Raw genomic sequence first — 15339 nt, 5'->3', positions numbered from 1 at the left:
GCCGAACGCCGCCGCCAAGGTCTGTGCTTCAATTGCGACGAGAAATTCACCCGTGGCCACAACAGGTTCTGCCGTCGCCTCTTCTTCGTCGACGGGGTGGAGATCGACGACGTCGCGGTTGGGGGTGACGCGGCGGCCGCCGCCGGGGATACGGAGGCGCCCGTGTTCTCCCTGCATGCCGTCGCCGGCGTGCCCATCGCGGACACGATCCAGCTCCAGGTGACCGTCGGTGACGCATCCCTCCTCGCCTTGCTGGATGGAGGCTCGACGCACAGCTTCATCGGTGAGGAGGCGGCGAGGCGCGCCGGCCTCCCGATCCAGTCCAGCCCGCGCATGACGGCCATCGTCGCCAACGGCGAACGCGTGGCCTGCCCTGGTGTCATCCGGGACGCGGCGTTCACCATCAACGGCTCCACATTCCACACCGATCTCTTTGTGATGCCCCTCGCAGGTTTCGATGTGGTGCTTGGCACTCGGTGGCTCGGCACGTTGGGTCCCATCGTGTGGGATTTCGCCTCCCGGTCGATGGCGTTCCAGCGAGACGGGCAACGCTTCGCCTGGACGGGCGTGGCCTCAACCGCGACAGCGCAACTGCGCACCCTCGCCGCGGCCAGTGGGACGCTCCTGGATGAGCTCCTGGTCGCATATGAGGACGTCTTCGGTGAACCGACGGGCCTCCCACCGCCACGTGGCCGCGACCACGCCATCGTCCTCAAGCCTGGCTCCGCTCCCGTGGCGGTCCGTCCGTACCGCTACCCAGCGGCGCACAAGGACGAGCTGGAACGCCAGTGCGCCGCAATGATCGAGCAGGGCGTCGTCCGCCGCAGCGACTCGCCCTTCTCCTCGCCGGTCCTGCTCGTCAAGAAGGCCGACGGATCGTGGCGTTTCTGCGTCGATTACCGCGCCCTCAACGCCCTCACCGTCAAGGACGCGTTCCCGATTCCCGTCGTCGACGAGCTCCTCGACGAGCTCCACGACGCCCGCTTCTTCACCAAACTCGATCTGCGGTCGGGGTATCACCAAGTGCGGATGCGGCCCGAGGACGTCCACAAGACCGCCTTCCGTACACACGACGGCCTCTACGAGTTCCTCGTCATGCCGTTTGGGCTGTGCAACGCCCCGGCAACGTTCCAGGCGCTGATGAACGACGTGCTCCGACCGTTTCTGCGATGCTTCGTGCTTGTCTTCTTTGATGACATTTTGATTTACAGTGCGACTTGGACCGACCACCTTCGGCACCTGCGTACCGTGCTCTCCGTGCTCCGTCAGCACCGGCTCTTCGTCAAGCGCAGCAAGTGCACCTTCGGCTCCCCCTCAGTGTCCTACCTCGGCCACGTCATATCCGAGGCGGGCGTCGCCATGGATCCGGCCAAGGTTCAGGCTATCCACGAGTGGCCGGTTCCCCGTTCGGCACGGGCGGTGCGCAGCTTCCTCGGCCTCGCCGGTTACTACCGGAAGTTCGTCCACAACTATGGCACCATCGCCGCCCCGCTGACGGCCCTCACCAAGAAAGACGGGTTCTCCTGGACAGAGGACACCGCCGCTGCCTTCGACGCTCTTAAGGCAGCAGTGACATCGGCGCCCGTCCTCGCCATGCCGGACTTCGCCAAGCCGTTCACCGTCGAGTGCGACGCGTCCACCCACGGGTTCGGCGCTGTGCTCGTCCAGGACGGCCACCCCGTGGCGTTCTTCAGCCGGCCCGTCGCGCCGCGTCATCGTGCCCTCGCTGCATACGAAAGGGAGCTGATCGGCCTGGTGCACGCCGTCCGTCACTGGCGGCCGTACCTCTGGGGCCGGCGCTTCATCGTCAAGACCGACCACTACTCCCTCAAGTACCTGCTGGACCAGCGCCTCGCCACCATCCCTCAGCATCATTGGGTGGGCAAGCTGCTGGGGTTCGACTTCGCCGTGGAATACAAGCCGGGCGCTGCGAACGCTGTTGCGGACGCCCTGTCACGGCGCGACACGGAGGAGGGCGCCATCTTGGCACTGTCTGCGCCTCGCTTTGACTTCATCGGCAGGCTGCTTGACGCGCAGCGCCAGGACCCGGCGCTCACTGCCCTCCGCGACGAGGTCACCGCCGGCACGCGCACGGGCCCCTGGGCGCTCGCCGACGACCTGCTGCAGTACAACAGCCGGCTGTACATTCCCCCGGCATCGCCCTTAGCTCGGGAGATCATCGAGGCTACACATGGGGACGGGCACGAGGGTGTCCAGCGTACCCTGCACCGCCTCCGGCGCGACTTCCACATCCCCAACATGAAGCAGCTCGTCCAGGACTGGGTACGCTCCTGCGTAGTGTGCCAACGTTACAAGTCCGAGCACTTGAGCCCGGCCGGCCTCCTGCTGCCCCTGCCGGTGCCCCAGGGCGTCTGGACCGACATCGCTCTAGATTTCGTCGAGGCGCTGCCACGAGTGCGCGGCAAGTCCGTCATCCTGACGGTGGTGGACAGGTTCAGCAAATACTGCCACTTCATCCCGCTGGCGCACCCGTTCTCCGCCGAGTCCGTCGCTCAAGCCTTTTTCGCCGAGATCGTTCGTCTACATGGCGTTCCGCAGTCCATGGTATCGGACCGCGACCCCATCTTCACCTCGACGTTTTGGCGCGAACTCATGCGGCTGATGGGCACCAAGCTGCACATGACGACGGCATTCCACCCGCAGTCGGATGGGCAGTCCGAGGCGGCTAACCGGGTGATTATTATGTACTTGCGTTGCTTTACAGGGGACCGCCCACGGCAATGGCTGCGCTGGCTCCCATGGGCGGAGTTCATCTTCAACACGGCGTACCAGTCCTCCCTTCGGGACACCCCGTTCCGGGTCGTCTATGGCAGGGATCCACCCTCCATCCGCTCCTACGAACCGGGGGACACGCGGGTCGCCGCCGTCGCCAAGAGCATGGAGGAGCGGGCTGAGTTCCTCTCCGACATCCGCTACCGGCTCGAGCAAGCTCAGGCGGTCCAGAAGCTGCACTATGACAAGCACCACCGCCACGTTGCATACCAGGTGGGCGACTGGGCGCTCCTCCGCCTGCGCCAGCGGCCCGCCGCGTCGCTCCCCCAGTCCGGCACGGGCAAGCTGAAGCCCCGCTTCTATGGGCCGTACCGCGTCACCGAGCTCATCAACGACGTGGCCGTCCGCCTGGAGCTACCGGCCGGCGCTCGTCTCCATGACGTGTTCCACATTGGCCTGCTCAAGATGTTCCACGGGCCGCCACCATGTGCACCACCGGCGCTGCCTCCTCTCCATCACGGTGCCATCGCCCCGGAGCCGGAACGTGCTGTTCGATTTCGTTTGGCGCGAGGCGTGCGCCAGGCCCTTGTTCAGTGGAAGGGCGAGTCTCCGGCTTCGGCAACTTGGGAGGACATCGATGTTCTCCGTGCCAAGTACCCTGCCTTTCAGCTCGAGGACGAGCTGAGTCTCGAGGGGGGGGGGGAGATGTCATGTGGGGGAAGACCTACACCAGGAGACGCCGAGCCAGAGATGTGCGCCGGGCAGCAGAACGTGCGGGCGCACGCAGGGACGCAGAACGCGCGATGGTCGCGGGCTCGGTGCATGCAACTGAGGAGGAGGCGATCAGCGCAAGTGGCTGAAGTTGGAAAGCTATTTCTATTTTTAGTTGTTAAGATATTATTTGCTATCTTTGATTAGTTCCTTGAATTGAGGAGTTTGTTTCCTCCGTTGGTTAGGGCCGATGGCTATATATTTCCTGTAAACCGAAAGATTGAGGGAAGGCAAGATCAATTACCTGCTCTCCTACCTCTCGCTCTCAAGCCCGATCGGCAGTGAGGGGAATAACCCCCCGCATCGGAAGATCACGGCCGGAGATTACGAACTCCGTAGTCGAGGGCCGCCTACCAGAGATCATAAGGCCCTTGACACACCTGGTGAGTGATGATACATACAGGTACAAGCTTATGAAGGCGGTCAATTTTCAAGATCACCCACCTGTCATGGAACAAATATAGTGCAAGAGTGCAATTCTAGATCCAAACTCAAATGGAACAGTTTTCTTTTAATGCAGAGATGAACAGTTTTATGTGATAATGGAGAGGACTCAACTGGTACTCTCTTATGTCATGGGGTCGAGGCCAAAAAAAAAAAAGATATGGCAAGGCCTTGGGGGTGACTTTGTAGCACCAGTAGCAGTATATTTTTGCCTGAGGTGTTGAGCACTTGACATGGCTTGTTCGGAATGCAGCTTCAGTGAATTGAGCAGTATATGCACAGGTGGCATGCATTGACATGTATGGTTTCCTTTTTTCCCCTTTTATTTTGCATGTAGTCGAAACATACAGTGCGGCCAATTTGCTAATGTGGCGGTGAACTGAGAGTCGATGTGGAGGAGCTCATGCATGGTGAAATTGGATCTGAAGGAGATGACATGTACCTGGCACAACTCTCTCATCGACGGTGGAAATTAATCTTCTCAGGCGAGGACATGGATGCATCAACTAGCCGAATGGTGGCCTGGCCTGGTGAACTGGAACGACGAAAGGAAACCCATGCATGCTGGTGGATCACTCCCCAGGTTCCCTCTACTATTATGAGGTAGTTCATTGATCGGTGATGTTTTAAGAGGGAATAAATTATGACATATAAAAGTAATCGGTTTTTGAAACTTTACAAGATAAATTTATATTAAATTCTATCTAAATGTGCTATAGATTTATCTAGTATGTCTACTTTATCATTTAAAAGTTTTGCAACCTATAACTAATCCTAGCAAACTACTTAGAAAGTTAAACACGTAAAACAAGTATGTAAATGCGAAAATGTAAAGAAGGTAGAGAGAGTAAACTCGGTATAAATGATTTTTATCCTGTGGTATCAATATTATAAGCGTCACATCTAGTCCACGTTGAAGCAGTCACTTAGCCTATTGCTCCCGAATGGCACCTGATCACGACCCTTGAACCAATTAGGTCTCAAGTAGGTTGAGCCACTAAAGCAAGACTCTCCACAAGCCTCTCTTCCGATCACTTGCCGTCTTTTCACTTTGAAGTTTGAGCCACCAAGGCAAAAGTATCCGTGTCCTCGTACAAGCTTCTTGTCGTCGCTCCACACGAAATCGAAGGTCAACAAGCTTGAGCCACCAAGGCTCGCGGTGCTGATGAGTCACCAAGACTCCAAGGTGTCAACATACCACTTGGTACAACGTAGGATCATTCCTTGATCCCCTCTCTAGACAGCAACACCTAGCAATAACTCTCTCTCTAGGCCTAATAGCACTAATCACTCCCAAATCATGTGCTAATTGCCTTGGATGATTACTTTTAGTACTTTGGTGGCTTGGGTATCTTCTCAAGTGTATGTGAGTTTCTCTAGACTGCAGCACACTCAAATGACCGAGTGAGGGGGGTATTTATAATCTCAACCCTGCGAACTAGTTGTTGCTCCAAAGGCTAAAAAAAACTCTGAACACCGGATGTTCGAGTGTTAACAGTAGTACAATCACTGGAACATCCGGTGTGTACAGCAGCAACAACTAGCCGTTGGACCTCCAATCTCATTGTGAACACTAGATGTTTCGGTGTTACCTTGAACTCCATCATCGGACCATCCAGTGTGTAGACTTGAGCTAACCGAGCCACTTCTCTTCATTATGCATTTGTTCGGCATGTAGATCTTCAATGCGCCAGAACATCCACCGTGTACAACCATGCCAAAACTAGGAGTTGCAATTACTGAATCCTCTAGTGAATACTCTGATACATGCACCGGACCATTCAACGTGTATACCTCATTCTTCCACTGAATCAAAGTAAATCCCTCTAAACATTGCTCTGGTGAAGCCTCCGATATGTACGCCAGACCATCCGACGTGTAAAACCTTGAACTTCAACTTCTAGAATGCTTCGTCGTGCAAACTTCTTCCATCACCGGATTATCCGATGTGTACAAACGCTTGGAGATAAACACTCCGGCGTGTACAATTCATCTATCGCCAGATCATCTGGCTTGTACATTTTTCTTGGAACTTGTCCAATTCAATCCAATTTTTGTCCCGGCTTCAGTAGCTTATTCATATGTTGCATCCATGAGACCTACTAAAGCATATACTTGATAAACATGTTAGTCCCATTGACTATATTGTTATTAATCACCAAAATCACATACATACCCTAAAATGGCCATGTTCGCTACATCGTCCCTTTCTCTGCGCGATTATGTGTGCGACTCAATGGGAACGGACTTTGCTATCTAGTTAACGTTGATTAGATCTTTCTAGTTAACACTTTCCTTGTGATGAACCATGTGGCAACTGCTTAGTATTCATTATCCGATATGTTCAGTAGTGTGCCATGGTTTAGTACCTATGATGAGTAATCAACTTTTGCTATGTTTAGTAACTTACTATGTTGTTCAATATTCTGTTGTGTTGTGCTCAGTAGCTGGTTTGGATTTGGAGTTTGAAATTGCGGGATTGTGAATTGCATGAGCATGTCTATGTTTTGCAATGCATGATTATGATTTGTGATTAACCGGAGTTGGTGAAGGTGATGAAATTATTGGAGGAGAAGGACATGTGGTTTCTTGTCTCATGATATGTAGGTCAATGGAGTCAACTTGGCGGTCAACAACGAGGGGACATGGACTACGCGGGAGGCTTAGGGCTGGATGGCCAGGATGTTGGGTGAAGTCAAGTATGATCCACACCGTATACGTGGAGAGAGCAAGAAGCGCATGGATGTTGATGAAGATGGCGTGTTGACGAAGTCAAGACGAGCGAAATGCCAGTGCAAGGGACAAAGGGGCCTAAGGAGCGGGACTGGGAGAGGCTTGCCGACAGTCAGGATCGCGGGATGAGATGACACGTGTCGACATCGGAAGGCTTACTTGAGGTGTAAGCAAGTGGTGGTGAGGTACGCTTTGTCAGGCGTGCAAGGCGGTTTCGCGGTGAAGCCTTAAAACCATGGAAGGATGGAGGTGCATGTGGCATCATCACAAAACTTGCGTCAAGGCGAAGCAAAATGGTGAAGATGTTGGGAGCGTCCGATGAAAGGAGAAAAGGTTGAACAATTTTGCCCCTAGTGGCAGGTGAGGGTGTGTTATGAGTGGAGGATATTTTGGGGATGTCAAAATGTCTATATATAGAGAGGGAGGCTGGTGGTGGCTGCAACCTCTTGTTCTTTAGAGAGGTCATTTGTTTACATCTAGGGTTTGGTTTAATGCTAGGGAGTGCTTAGAGAGGAAAGGAGAGGAAGAGATATATGTTTAGATCTAATCTTTCTTGTTCTTCACATGAGAGGAAGAATTATGGCGGTATCCTACCAAAGTCCCTATGTATTCAACTTCCTTATCAATGATATGAGATTTGTTGAAGTAATTTCATGCTCCTCCCCATCTCCCATCTCCTCTCTATGTGTTGGATGAAGATCCATGTTTTTTCCTTCTTTTTGGTGATTTTCGTTTTCCCCTTTGAGCTGCGATTTTGGATGAGTTCTTGTGAGTCTCTAAGGTGCTAGGACATGTGAGAAAGTCCCTTGAATGATCTTGAATCGATCCATCTCATGAGCACCCCAAATTTGGAGATTTTGCACTTGTTCATTCCTCACCTAGAGTTTTTCAAAAACCATGTAATTCATGATGATTTCTTGAGCTCTTGGCTTGATTTCTAGTGCAATAGGTTCACTATGGTCAGAAGTGGATAGAGTGGTAAAAATCTAAACGGAGGGAACTTCGGTGGTATTAAAGTGAACCATTACAGTTCGATGGTAAATTTCTAAAATGTGCATCTTTCAATGGCACGAAACCAATTTTCGAAGAGGATCGGGTTGGTTTCAACTCTCAGTTTTTAGGCTACATACTTTGTTGAGTAGTCTGCGTTCAGGTTTCAGACTCTGTTTAGTAGTCTATCTGATTGTGTTTAGTAGTTTTGTTCTGTTGTCTACTCTGACTTACTAAACACGAATCTGAGTTACTGACTGAACTCTGATATCAACTAGTGAAGACATCCATGGCATTACTGAATTTAATTCAGGTCTGAACTCTTCATTTAGTAGATCGCAAGTGTTCTTTCAGTATCTCTGCTATTTGTGATATCTTCTACTGAAGATTTATATCTTTTTGAGAGCAACTATTAAGATATTCATAGCACTACTGAACCAGTTCAGTACATCTCTACTCTTGATTCAGTAGTACTCTGTTAGTAGTTTACAGCTTTCCTTCAGTAGTTCTCTATCAGTAGTTTGCTGCTGCTTTTTACCTTTGTCTTTTGTATTGCTTCCGCATAATCTTAAGGCTTTCGTAAATTGATTCCTAAGATCAGTAACTCTGTTGTGAGTATGTGATATTGGTCACTTAGGAGAGAGGTGCGTTGGGTGAAAATTAGGAAAGACCATCTGTTTTGTGAAAATCGATTGAGCCTCATATTCAACCCCCTCCTCTAGTCACCTTGTTCGGTTGTTCAATTGGTATCAGAGCCCACTAAGGATCACGTATTGACCTTCTTTTGCTAACCCTAACCGATTCTTGAGCCATGCTGACAAGAACTAGCTCTTGTATCTCTTTGTCCTCAGATTTTGGAATGTGCGCAACTGCAATTGAGGATGGACACAAGAGGAGGCGTGGTGTGAAGCCATCCAAGGAAGATCTTAATGAGAAGGCACACTTAAAGGTTTTGATCGATGAGGATGTTTCAGAGGATGATCTTCTACACAAGATTGGCATGTGTTAACGCTAGTTACACTCACAATATAAATACCGCAAGTGCACGGGTCAATTCTAGCATTTCACCCGGAGTATTCTAAGGTTATCGTATCCACAAGGATCAGCAAGCAAACTGTTATAGGGAATTCTATCTAATTATTAACAGATTAATCTTATTCTACATTACATATAGGTAGATCTTGGTAGCAAATTGTTATAGTTCAAGCATAAAAGACACTAATGCAAATTGTACAATCAGCAAATTTAAATCCCTTATTCCCCTCTTGTTATCTCCTAATAGGCTCTAGATTAAGAATAATCTAACTACGCAGATGTTCGTCGAATACAAGTAGAGAATGATCAGTGTGTGGCCTGAAAACCTAGCTCTAATCTCGCACCTTAACTATCGTGCTAATCTCGACTAATAGATCTAACCATCATGATTATATCTACTAGCTAGTAATATAATTGCAAACTAGACATAAAATAAAAAAACACGTACGATAATCAGGACAATTTGGGGAAACATGATCGCGGAACTTAGGGATCACTATGAAGTATTGTCCATCAATTAGGTCCTGTTACCCCAACGAATGCCAGCCAGGTGTCTAATTGATATGCTAAGCCTTACCCATATCAGTCTTGTGTTTGAACGGTATTTCTTGGGTTGTCGCTCATCGAACCGGTCCTTATATGCGACACTTGGGCAAAGACATCCAATAGGGAAATAACCAACAAAACCTAACACCTTTTCTTGGAACATATCCACAAGCCCACCACATGAACCACCATTATCAAACCAACAGGGAAATAACCAACAAGTTTCTTGGAACATATTCACAAGCCCACCACATGAACCACCATTATCAAACCAATCCCTTGCCCAAGCCCTAGGGTTCCATGTTACTAAAACAAGTTCATCATCACCATTGCATATATCCACTAAACATGTATATGACACTTCCCAACATCCCAAAGGCATAGCTAAGCAATTCTACCCAAGAGACTCATATTAACTACCACTTAGACTTCAAGGAATGTAAAGGAAGAACTAGGTAAACCCTAACATAGGTGACTACCCATCAAGTTAACAGACATTGCATGCAATTTTGTAAAATAAAATATTTAAAATATAGGTTCAAGATGATCAAGGACACTTGCCTTTTACCCAATGCTGCTTAGTGTTCTCAAAATCTTGGTCTTAAAGTCCATCGAACTGCTCTAGAATGTTATCGACTAATCGCGAGAACTATCGACAAATAACACAAAGGAAAACACTAAGAACACCATACCAAACATCATTATAACACTTTAAAAATATTATGGTTGGATAGGTATTATTTTAGAAATATTTATACGCAAGAATCACTTAAATATGAGTTAAGATGAAAAGAGAACAGATTTTGGGAGATGGATTAGACTGAAAAGGAAATACTGATTTACTGGAACTATCTTCCTAAGGGAAAAGGCTTTATTGCACAATCACTGTGTCAAGCTTGACAATATTATTGTGCAAGATTCAAGAAGTGTAGGGCAGACCAGACTTCGCTGACAAGGCTAAGAAGAATGATATGGTCCTGACTTGGCATGCTATGCAAGTACCGTCTTGGATGAAAGAAGTGATACGCTAAGATCTAATCTCGAACACCCATGATGCATCAAATGGCCAGAGGTTGCGCTTCTAGGTTAAGGATACTACAGGTGACTCTGTGTAGCGGCGGTGGTTCGGGTTTCGTCGGAGATGGTGATCGGGCGCGTAGCCACTGACATCGATGTCGGGCTAAGATGTCATTTCAGTGAAATGAGGGAAGCATGGCGTAGAACGTGGAAAGACTAACTCAGCAGTATGGTTGGTTTTGGAAGGGGTCATCTGAGGTAGCCGCAAAACAACGATGACTGCTACTAGGTTTGGTGGTGACCGCAAACAGATGCAGCAACGAATGTCAATGCACTAGTTGGCATGGTAAACGGTGCACTAGTTAGCCAGGAACGTCGATGCCAATCGGCTATGCTGCAGCTATCCGCAACGGCGACGACCGTGGCGGTGTGATTGGGCTTTGGCCGAGGCTAAGGCTTGGCTAGGGACTTAGTATGATGGTAAAATAGGGGCAACGAAGGAGAAGAAGGGGTTCTCACCTTGCTTCGATGGTCGTGGAAGGATGATTCGCGGAAATGACGATGTACGCATCACGAGCGGTAGCGACGGCGGCTCTGGCGAATGGCAGCACATGGACAAGGTAGCAGTAGCGTCTAGGGATTGGGGGTGTGGAATAGGGGTAAGAGAGGGTGTGTAACTCCTATTTATAGGGATAGGGGCGGCTGGTTGAGGTGGAGTCTAAGCCAGACACGAATCGGGTTCGAGTTCGAGTCGGTTAGTATTTTCTATTTTGCAACTCTCTATTCTAAGGATTGTATCTCCATTGTTCGGACACCAAATTCGACATTTCTAGACTCTAAATTGTAGGAATCGAAAAGATATACAACTTTGGTATTCATTGGAACTTCTAAAAATACCATATTGATTTTCAAAAATACATCACAAGATAAACTGTTTGAACTCAGACTTATCTGCGTAGCACTAATTTCGGGGGTCATAACTCCTAGCTCTATTATCCAAAAGGGTACTTCTATAGGTTTAAATCGAAGCTCTCGACGAGAACTACAACTTTGGTATTGTCAAGATTTGCATTTGAGGCCGTTTTGAACTCCGAAACTTCATGGGAATATGAGGTTGTCTAGGACTCCTAAAAAATTTACAGATTTTGTGAATCCTTTGTGTTTGGGGCTTCTAGAAGACTTGTGTGCCGACCAAGAGCTTGGGCATGAATATGATTGGGCCCAATGGCACTTTAGACATATCTAGGGTTTTAGAAAAAGAACCTTTTGCAGAGAAATTTGAATTGGGTTTAAATTTGAATTATATTTGGATAGGATTTGAGGAAAAGAAAATATTGACTTTAAACAAGGATTTTGATAAGATTTGAATTGAACTAGAGAATGATCAAGTATGACCAAGGATTGAATAGATGATGAATTCAAGAATTTTGAATTCCAATCGTTAAGATGCTTAACTTATTCACTATTAAGTTTTACAAAAACATTTTTGAATCCATTTTCACTCGAAACACCAAAGAGAAAGAAAGAGAAAAAGAACTCTAATGTATTTACCTGGCTCCTAACAAAACTTAGAATGCAATTCATAAAAAATAATAACCTATTTTGATTGAGAAAATGGGTTTTAAACCTATTCTATTGGCGAAGCTATTCAATAATCTTGAAAAATTTTAAAAAGTTGTAAATTCTAAAAATCAGGGTGTTACAAATCTACCCCCTTAAAGGAATCTGACCCTCGAGATTCGGCAGATCGAAAACGAGATAAGGGATCTTGATCTTCAAGTTTTCTTCTCGCTTTCCAAATTAATTTTTCTTCTCAGTGTTAACCTCATTGCCCTGACATACTTTGCTCACTTTGCTTTTGATGGCTTTCGCAACTGTCTCGATAAATCTTGATTGATTACCCTGAGTATGTTGGATTTTCTCGAATATTCTATTCCTGGTATCTTCAACGGTTGTAGTTGTCTCTGATGTACTATTCTAACTTTTTTGACATGTGTCACATAGGACCATATACTTTGCTACACCACTCTTGTTTCCATAATACCAATAACAATCCTTGAGATCATGATACATCTTAGTGCTTTTTGATTCCTGAGAAATTCCATAGCTTTAGCACTCCTGATAAATTTCCCTTATTTTCTAATGATCTTCTCGTCTGTTGATTGACCTTAGCGGACCTTCTTATCCTTGAATATTTAGTAAGGCATATCCTAATTCCGAGGAAAGAGTACTTGTTCTTAGCAATCTCTTCTGTGGCCAGAGTGCAGCTTTTGGGTACTATCCTTCCTTTAGCACACTTTATTACAGCATTACCTTTGCTGACAAGCCGTTTCTAATATCTGTCTTTAAGTTCCAAAACCAAGAGATTAGCTAGGAAGACTACCCCCTTAAAAAGGAGCGGACTTCTCTGACTTACATTTCCAATTCTTGAGAAGTTGACAAACATGTAGCCTTTGACATGGAATATATCACTCTTTTTTTTGTCTACTGAGCTTCCATGATCTTGATGGGATCTCGTCGTCTTGGCTATCTTGAGTTACAACTTGAAAGTCGTGACAATCTGAATGTTGATCTGAGATCTTCATATGAGATTTGGGGTTGTTCCAGTTCTATACGGGGTGCTTCATGGGACATCTTTTGACCCAGCACGTAGGTTCTCCACAGTGGACACACACCTTCTTATCGTCAGGTACAAGGATCCTCAGGGGACATTGATTGACATAGAGTTTTTTTTCTTCACAGCAAAAACACACCTTCCTTATACGGGTACTCTACAATTTTTCTCTTGACCTATGAAACTTCCTGGTTGACAAAACAAAGTGCTTGTTCAGGAGTGGAACGTAGCCGAGAACTATTGTTTGCTTGATGGTCTTCAAAGGCTTTCTTCCTCTTTTTGTGGTTGCCTTGCTTTCCACGCTCATCTTCTGCACACAGAGCTTCGATGATCTATAGTAGACTTTCTATATTCTGAGTGATGCCTTGAAGGATCTGAGTCTGCGCCTCCGAAAATTGTTCCTTGTTGAATTGAGGTAGCATCTACTGGATATTATTGTTATTGTTGTTGGTACCTTTACCAAGCTGATCTTTCTTTGTGTTCACCATCTGATCAGGATTGAGGCAGAAGGTTGGGGCAAGAAGATAAGGGACTAGAAGGAGAAAACCCAGCTATACTATTAACTATAGAGATATATAAGGAATACCATTGTTACCATATGCTAAAGCATCCCACAACGCATACCAGCACTCAAACAGAAAATACAAATCAGACAAGGCACACAACACAAGCACACACTACTAATATCACTCTAACGTTTCCGAAGATTAGGGAAAATCCTCCTATAACTCAAAGAACTAAAATTAGAAGTAGCATAGAGGTAGATCTTCATGCCTTCAGTGTTGTGGTAGATGAATCTTCCTTGTTGTGATAGATCTTCATCTTTATCATATAAATCTTCAGACAAGGTAGGAGCGCCAAGAGAGATCTTCAAGTGCATCCTTCTCGAAGAGAGTAACCGGGATGGTTCAACAACTAATAGTTTGAAAGGAGGAGTGTTGGAAATTCATTTTTCTCAATAGATTGGAGTAGGTAAGTAGAGAGAGAAACTAAAGGGTTGGAATAGCACGGGGATGGGGTTTTTCAAAATAGGCTTTTAAAATATGACCTTATGACACGACCATTCTATCTAGGCTTGCGTCCTATGGTTAGTATGGCTCTGATACCACCTCTGTCACATCCAGTTTTAATGGACAAAACCAGATGCGGCTTATGTGTGCCTTGGATGTTCAACACACATAAACACGTCACAAGTGAAGTAACAAAAATAATACTTTTATAGAATAAACGTTAAACTCTTACATCAATTAACATATATTGTCTTCTATGAAGAAATCTATAGTGGAACAGAAGCACTAGTGCCCAACAACACTGCAGTCAACTAACCGGGGGATACGTGCCTAGAACGTCACAACCTCGTCTTGATAGTCTTCAACATCTTCACTCACTGAGCAGCATCACACATGTCGCATGGCATAAGGAAAATAGCAAGTGTGAGCACATGACGTGCTCAACAAGTGTGGGAAAGATAATGAGATGTAGGCTTACAATAAGAATAGGCTAACACATGGTATATTTGCGTAAATATGAGCAAAGAAAACAATATTGTAATTCAAAAGCATTAAGCAGTTGTTAAGTGAATATACCCCAACAACCCGATAACAAATCATCCAAGGTTAACCGTCCCACAAACCATAACCATCTCGTACCCCTGTTCCATACCATAACCATCTAACCAAGTGAGGGTCCAAGTCTCCCATAACCGAGGGCACGACTGTTATAACAGTTTTACACTCTGCAGAGGTTGTCCAACTTTTAGCCACGAGTCATGATATCCATGTTGCTGTGTTAGCTAGACACTTAACACACGCCGGTGGTGTGCCGCCAGGAGGTCACTAAGAAGCATTGTTGTCAGGTCCCAATTTCTTAATCACGCATTTAAGCAAAATTATGCTTCTTAAGCATTATGCTTAAAATTGGCGTAATGGTAATCCGGAGCGCTAATGCACTTCATTAATAATCATTAGAATAAGAGAGAAAGTTGGGGGAGAAAATAATGAAAAATGCATTGAAAATACCTATTCTCTCTAACATGTGGGCTCCACATGTGGCCCCACTCCCTCTCAAGTGGGCAGCAGCCCACTTGCCTCTCTCTCTCCTCTACTCACCCCCCACATTTTTCTCCAGCTGTTGCAGCAGCAGCTCCTCCCCCCTTCCCCTCTCACTCAAGCTCAAGCACTCTCTCTCTCTTTTCCTCCAAAATCCGAGCTCAAGTGGAGGATTCAAGGTATGCATGTGGTACCATTGCATTCTCTAGCTCATAAGCTACTCATCCATCCAATCCATTTTCATTTTCATGGAGGAATCGAGAAGTTCTTGAAGTTCTTGGTATTCTTGAACTTTTTGGAGCAAAAATGGAGTTTTGGTCGAATCTGAGCTCCAGAGTAGTGTTGGTAGTTGATGAATAAGTTCTAGTATCCTTAGACTATCCCTAACATGTTCCCTTTAGGCTTGGA

The sequence above is a fragment of the Phragmites australis genome, chromosome 20 (assembly GCF_958298935.1).
Source record: "Phragmites australis chromosome 20, lpPhrAust1.1, whole genome shotgun sequence".
Classification (NCBI taxonomy): domain Eukaryota; kingdom Viridiplantae; phylum Streptophyta; class Magnoliopsida; order Poales; family Poaceae; genus Phragmites; species Phragmites australis.
Note: the sequence above shows the minus strand (reverse complement) of the source record.